We start from the raw sequence: 7848 nt of genomic DNA, 5'->3' as shown, positions 1-7848 counted from the left end.
TATTGCTGTTGTCCCTCTCGTTGATTTTGTGTGCTTTGGTGTTTTATATGGGTTTTCTATTTAACAAATCGAAAGTGTTTCAGCGTTGTCTGTACTCTTTTTGACCACTGTGATGACGAATATTGTTGTCGATAGTCGATAGATTGTTGTCGTGAGTCCTTAACAAATTTGAACCACTTTCGATTTGTTTTTTACCTCAATAATCAACGCCAAAGAAAATTTTTATTTCAGAGCGAGACCAAAATCATGACACGAAGAAAGAGCAAGCGTTGTTTATAACTTTCTCGCAATATAATTGGTTTATTTCCCAAAATGGGCGTTCCTGATTGGCTATTACATTGCGTGACAAAATGACGCGAGCATTACGCGTACAGCCTTGTCTAGACTCTCATCGACAACGGCAAATTAGCCAATCAGATTGCGAGATTACAAGCAATTGTGGTAAAAATTATCATTGTAATATTCACAGTGATGGGATACCTAGGAATATTGAAGTTAATAAATATATTAATAAATAAATAATGAATGAATATAAAGATTAATGAATATATAAATAAGTGTTATGTAGTATGGGGAAGTCAATCTTTAGAGTATGGAAATGAAATCCTAAAGTACAATAAAGCATTACTGCGCAGTGTGCTGTGTAGTGATTTGTCATAGTAAATAAGGAACTGTATTGTGTTTATTTCATGATAAGTCTATTATCATCTTTAACCTGCTTATATTATTCCTTCATGCAAAAATGATTACTACAAAAAGTTGCAAAACAAATCTTAATTATAAGATAAATCTGCATTATACAATACATAGTTTTCTTCAAAAACAAGATATATATGACATAAAAGATATGATATGACATAAAATAAGTCATGATAATGACTTCATGGCTGGTATTTTACACTGCACTGGCATAAATTAACTGAAATATCATGTTTATCTTGTGTGATATTAGGTAGTTTATTACACCGCAAATCAAGCACTACTTGATCGAGACAAGAAATACGAGTTACATACAATTGTTGTCAAAATACCTGTTAAGCATTCGTTGTAAAACACCTTGAAATTTTCTTCCTCGATCGAGTGTCCTGCACGCCATTTTGTAATCATCAGCTAAACCCTTTGATAACATGATATAGACGGAACCTCGACCATAACGTTTTTGACAAGACCTCCATTAAACATCTCTCCAACATGGGAATCATTTCTTCAGGAAAAAAAGCCAAGAAAATGGCGTAAATCTCGAAAATTGTGTTTCGCCTTAGCGTTTCTTGAGTTTAAACGTGGCAGGAGAAAACTGCATGATTTAGTATTAATTAGCAATTCAAATTTACAGCCAGAATACGAATTCCTCCGGCATGTTGTTTCTTTTCAAATGTAAATTTGAAGCTATTTGGAAGAGAAGGTACGTTTTTACCTTATCTGAATGAACACAGACAATAAGAGATTGTCCTTCTAATAAGATACGGAAGAAATATTTTTCTCCTCGTGGCCCCCTTCTGTAGCAAGCTAATTATGTATTATTACCACTTATGCCATCGAACGATTCCATGAACGATCTTCCTGTATTTCATCTTTTAACGTAAAAACTACGAATCGCTTTGAGAGATTTATGGATGACATCTTGCGTATCCAGCAACATGGCAGCTGGAGAAAATGTTATCGTGAACAAAGTGTAGTTCGCACCCTTCACCTTCAGTGTTACCTCTTCCCATTTTCCTCTTTTCATGCATTCTTTCTTTCTTTAAAATTTGACGCATGCGCAGTGCGTTGAATTGCTCATGCAAAGCTTAAATTTCACTTCAAAATTCGGTTTCGGATCAAAAGCATCGTGACCAGTAAAAGAAATTACTATAATATTGTTATTTTCAGAAAGAGCGCTCCAACGACTGATCTAACAACAGTGTAGCTATGTTTTCACTCACGTGATCGACGGCCATATTGATTTATTGAAATGAAAGAATCTGCATAACCAAAGAATTCAGTTGAAGTAGGGTTATATTGGTATTGACCTCTTTAGCTTGTACGTCTTGTTTTCCCATTTCTGGATTGTAAACCTGGCCCCCAAACCACTCGTTCACACTTCCATCTTTTTATTATTTTCCGCCGCTTACAAAACCGCCGACAGCTTTTTAAAGCAGACTACAATCCTATACAAATTACCGTGTGACTGACTCCTGCACACACCACGCCGCACAGTCTCCCCATTGGACATTCAATGTTGAATGAAGTGAGAGCGGAGGTTTAATTTCCCATGTTGTCGTACAATAATACTTTGTTTTAGATAAATTTGCGTGCGTGTCCCAATTTATTCGTCAATAAATTTATAATTCCTCCATATTTGAAGTAAACACATATGCATGTTTTCTTTCGTAATCAGTGCATCCCGTTGTTCTTACTAGAACCGAGAGGACTAGTGTACTAGTGTGAATGGTGCGCCAAAATAGCAATTTTTTTTTCATTTCGAAATCAAAACCCTCGTTTCATCAAGTACCTTAAGCGATATGCGGATCTAGCTAAGGTTAGATTTTTTGAGATAGGCCCCTTCATAGCCACGAAATGATCGATGAGACAAACCATGGTCTACAACAGAGAATGCGCTCTAGTAATGAAAATGGGCCCTTTCGCCGGAAACCTTCTCCTCTCCCCTGTGCCTCACCTCACAGGTGTTCTATGGCCTTCCAGGGGTGGGATGAGAAATGACCCCTTCCCTGGGCAAACCCCGGCAATCTGACTGTCTTCTGTGCCCGGGGAGTGGAGAATTTGACCTTTGCCTGCGTGGAGTGGGGAAAATTGAACCGGAAGAATCAGGTTTGAAGTGATTTTTTTGGGGGCGACGAAGTCGTTAAGAGCCAAAAAACACGTGTCTCAACGAGATGGAAGAGTTTAAAGGAAGAGATACAGCATCTGTGAGTTGGGAACAGACAGATAAATCCGACGACAGGGTAGGGCATTTGAACACTATTTTGGCCCGAGGGGGCGGGAATTTGAACGATCCAATCTTCAAAAGTTCAAATGCCCCCGGTTTGCCCCCCCGGGGGGGGGGGGGGGGGGGGGGGGTGCTGAAGTTTCGAGTTGATTGGTGCATTACTCTAAAGCGAATTTAAAGCCCTTAGGATGAATTTGATGGAATATTCATTCCGTTCAAAATGCGTGTAACTTGAACTTGTTTAGTCTGACAGATGAGTTAGTACTCAACAAAATACATAAACTAATGTTATTACAATAAACGAAATTTATTTTGATGCACTCAATCTTTATAAAGTTTTCATTCAAGAAAACTTTTCGCTGACACAACATACACTTGACTAAAGAAATTAAAAGTTCACTTGCACAATTTCTTTTTTTGCAAATTGACTTTAGCTTGTTGACACCAAAAGGTTAGCTATTCATGTAACAGTCACAGTAAGTATATCCAGTTATAATTAAATTTCAACCTGCAACCTGCAAAAAATACCTGCCGAAAAGTATTCATTATATGCAATTTTCGGTTTTTTATTTTCCAACAAAGTAGATAAGCGCTCAAAGGTGCGGCAGAATAAATTTGGAGAGAATGGCTATTGCAGAAATTATTAATTGATTAAAAAGAGTTTCTGTCATACATAACTTTCCTGTAATTCCAAAGGCACAAAATTACAGAGAATGTATGGAAACAAGAAAAGCAGGAATTCCAAAGAACGGATACCAAGTCTAGTCCATCTCAGTTGTGAACATGAACTTGTTTGTTTGGTTTATGAAGGTGAAAGTCTATAAAGTAGAGTCATGCACAGTAAAAGTATATTTTGCTTTGAATTTCCTGCCATGTTGCCCTGATTACCCATGATGCAATCAAGAGATTGAACTCATCTATTATTTATTTCTCAGAAAACCATGATGTTTCGATTGAGTGAATAAAGAAAAATCTGTCATATACACTTTAACCGTAAAGTACTGTCAGTACTTTCCTGCAGTGCTATTCAGCTTCCTGTAATAAACGGTTTCACCTGTTGAGTAGTTGGATCTCTAACCTACTAGAGTCTCTGGATGAAACTTAATAAGCCACATCACACGTATAACAATTTTAATAATACACATGAAAAAATTACTCGATTCTGATTGGCTGAGAGCAGTGCAGTTCAAGTGTAACACCAGTGCAAAAAGTGTAACACCAGTGCAAATTACACATCGTAATTCTGGATTTTGATTTGCAGAAAGACATTGGGAAAGTTGTAGGCCAATGATCTCATGTAAACGGCAATGACCAAAATTTTGTACAAAAACTCTGAAAAAATTTTTCTCGAATGCGAAAAAAAGGGCTTCAAGAAACATCTTCCGGCACTTTTTCCACGCGAATTTTTTCATGTTTGTATTATTAATAAGTAATCATACGGTTTTTCTCGTTCAATTTGGAATTAATTTGCACTTGTGAGTTTTTGAAAAAGCTGAAATTGCACTCGCCGAAGCGGCTCGTGCAATTTCAGCTTTTTCAAAAACTCACTCGTGCAAATTAATTCCAAATTGAACTCGAAACCGTATGATTACCTATACAAATAATTAAGAGCTACATGTACACTTTACATTACAGTGACTGTACACTTACTAATCTTTCCTGCAGTGAAGTTTGTAAGACACTAATCAAACCTTTTACCATCACGTTAAGATCCAATGAATACTACTTCGCTTATGTTGCATTCTATGCTGCATAAGGACGGTGTTGTGCTTTATTATCCTGTTTCTCTGACAGTGTGTGTTTGTTTTGTGCTGTCGCCTAACTGAAAAGAGTTATAAAAAGCATTGAAACTAAGCTCTCTCTCAAAGCTCTTATCCCAAAACAGGCCGGGATGAATGCATAAAAGCAGTTGTTGGAAGCCCCACTAAAATAACTAAAGACTTACAAAAATCTCTAAATCACCCCTTCGAGAAACTAGCAAATCAAATTAAAAGATTACCTTGGATATTGTCCCGTTTACGACAATAGCTGACAATCCTCTCTCTTATCCGCCATCTTGATCACCCGGACAGCAGTGCATTATGGAGCTCTGAGATAAAATCGATATTGGATGGAATACTAGGACACTGGAACACGGATTTCATTTTAACAACTCCCAAAAGTGATTAAGACTATACCTTTAACGGCTAAATTTTTAAACTTAATCGAGATAACCCTTTGAACAACTGCTCCCAGGTTACAAAGAAGAGTTGCATTAAAAACCAGTATTCAGCACGCCACTTTTTTTTTTTTTCACCTTAAAATCCTATTTGAGCAAGTGACATTCCAACTTCTCAAAAATTATGAGCTTTTCATGAAACGAAATCCTTAACTGCATTGGCTCGTTTTCGACATAAGATCTGTTTCTAGTTCATTTTTTAATGGAAAGTTCACATTTGTGAACCAGTGACAAGGGCAGCGTTGGCTTGACAGTCATCAACAACAACAGCAGAATTATATAACCTGCTTGCCAAATGCGGATTTGTATCAATGCATGTATGCATGCAGTGGTTGCTTCTGTGCCTCGCCATCAGCATCATCCGCAACAACAATAATCCTCATCTATCGCAGTGGTCTGGAAGACCGTTGGAACGCCAAAGAAGAGTTTAAAACTGGTGTGCAAAATACGAGAGAGAAATCCAGACCAAGGCGATAGGACTAGGTCCACTCAGAATTCCTTTCCTCTAGAAAGAACATTTATTCTCGTAGAACCGTGAAACAAAAGCTCTGCCTTCCTGATGTAAAATGCAAGACCACAAAGCCATTGTGTTATTGTTCAACAACTTGCTATTGTGCAGTTCCGACGATCAACTTCCCACTCCACCTGTCTCTGTCCCCAGACTTCTATTCTGCGATGCCGTTTTCTCTTTTTCTCTGCCTCCATTTCTCAATGTACATTTCTTGCGCTATATTCTGCATTTTTATCCAAGCAAGTCTTTGCGATCTTGTCCATACTATAAGTGGTATTTATAGCAGTCCAATGGCTCGCCTTCTTCCATTTCTCACAAATTCACTAAAGATGCGATCTTTGAATGAGATACCAATTAAGGAGGAGTCTGTCGAAGCATCTAATTCAGTCGGAGGGGCAGTGACCTCCTCTCCGTTGCAGCTTTCGTTATCCATGACTCATAGGAATGCAGTTTGTGATTCAAACGCCTGGTAATCAGTGGTTTTGCGTTTCATTTTTTGATGTAGGAATTACCACAACAACAGGATAGCTAAGCTACCTTATAAAAAAAACAATAGTTTACCTTTCAATTCGATTTCAATGCTTAACCGTCATCTCTGAGTGGGTCAACAGCTAGTTGCAGAATAGATGTCTCCATCAGTTAGCTCTACTGATGACCGTTGAATCTCAACATTAGGGCCGTTTATACAAGAGAAAATAAGCCGCGGCTTACTCTGGCCGCGGCGTACATAATACGCGAAAGAAACTATTTATACGGGTATAAACTCCCAGGCCAGGATAAGCCGCGGCTTGATAAAGCCGTGAACGTAGATTTTGTACCATTTATACGGGGTCTTCGCGTCTTATGTAAGCCGCGGCCAGAGTAAGCCACGGCTTATTTTGTCTCGTATAAACGGCCCTATTATCTTTCGTCTCAAACTCTGGTACTGGCCCATACTCATCATGACGTCACGCGCGCAATGGCTTGTGGTAGTTGTAGTAAAGTGAACCCGAATTACGCGCTAAAATTAAAATTATCAACAACAACAATGGCTTCTTCTCAAGCGTGTAACAAGAAAAAAAGAATAAATTTAACTGAGAATGATGTCCCTGGGGCGTCCTTTAAAGACAAAGAGCCAGAACTTTTTCACAACGATCAATTAAGGCGATGGTTGAAGTGCCGAGGTGCTTCAACAAGCGGAAACCGAAGCCAACTACTGCAGAGATAAGCGCTAAATTATAAACATTATAAAAAAAAATTAATTCGCTCGATGGCGAAAGATATCGCACCTAAATACTGTCTTTTTGTTTTGTTTTGTTTTAATTTTTTTTTTTACAACCAGAGTAAAGAGTTATCAGAGCTCTGGATTTGACAAAATCGTAGATCCTGATGGAGGAATTCATCTTCGGAGAATACGTCTCGAACGTGAAATCCGAAAAACAACCAGACGAGGCGCAAAGAATCGAGTGGCCAACAGATGGCTGGACTTTATCGTTGGAGCAAATGCCAGAATTCCAACATTGCTATATATTTGCCCATTTAGCCGGAGAAATTACAAAAGATTCCACCAAATTCAGACGAGGGGCTTTCAAAAGTAAGTGGGAAGGTTACGCATTGTTCAAGGCCGGCCACGTGCAAAAAGTAAAGTTCAACGCAACATCACATCAACATGTTTGCTTTTTTGAAAGCAAGGTTAAGGCTTGGATGACTAAGAACAAACTCTACCGAACGCGAGTCTCTCTACGAAAAGAAACTGCTGGGGTGAGAAGTGGATACTGTAATTGCAAAGCTGGGGCTAGTGGAAGATCATTGTAAGCATGTAGGTGCTCTACTGTTTACGATTCTAGATTTTGTAGAAAGTGAGTTAAATCAAACCCCACCTGACACCACATGCACAGAACTCCTTGCCGCAAATACTGATGGGGAAGTCAGTGATCCCACTGCAAGACATGCTGCCATTGGAAATTTGGAAATGAAATACATTCAATTCCCCAGTAAAATTCCACAGCCTGATGGCAGAAAAGATTTGCTACATATTATTGCTGAGAACAAAAAGAATTCCTGCCTTGAAATTACCAACACTGGATTGAAGCTGAAGACTCGACATCACTATTACGCACAAATACAAGGGGGCATGGGCATTTCTGGCAGGCAATGGTGTGACTTGGCTGTCTACACCTACTGTGGTAACATTGAAGACTTGCATGTTGAGAG

At 38.6% G+C, this 7848-nt stretch overlaps 1 long non-coding RNA gene across 1 annotated transcript in view; it reads right to left on the bottom strand.

Moving 5' to 3' along the window:
• Nucleotides 1-4979: 4979 nt before the first annotated feature.
• LOC138033490 (uncharacterized) overlaps nucleotides 4980-7848 on the bottom strand; it is a 60720-nt gene continuing 57851 nt past the window's right edge. Inside the window, exon 3 of the long non-coding RNA XR_011128610.1 lies at nucleotides 4980-5015. This is a non-coding gene — a long non-coding RNA (uncharacterized lncRNA). The remainder of the gene's footprint in view (nucleotides 5016-7848) is intronic.

The sequence above is a fragment of the Montipora capricornis genome, chromosome 14 (assembly GCF_036669925.1).
Source record: "Montipora capricornis isolate CH-2021 chromosome 14, ASM3666992v2, whole genome shotgun sequence".
In the NCBI taxonomy this organism is placed as follows: domain Eukaryota; kingdom Metazoa; phylum Cnidaria; class Anthozoa; order Scleractinia; family Acroporidae; genus Montipora; species Montipora capricornis.
Note: the sequence above shows the minus strand (reverse complement) of the source record. Positions and strands in the feature narration are given on the sequence as shown.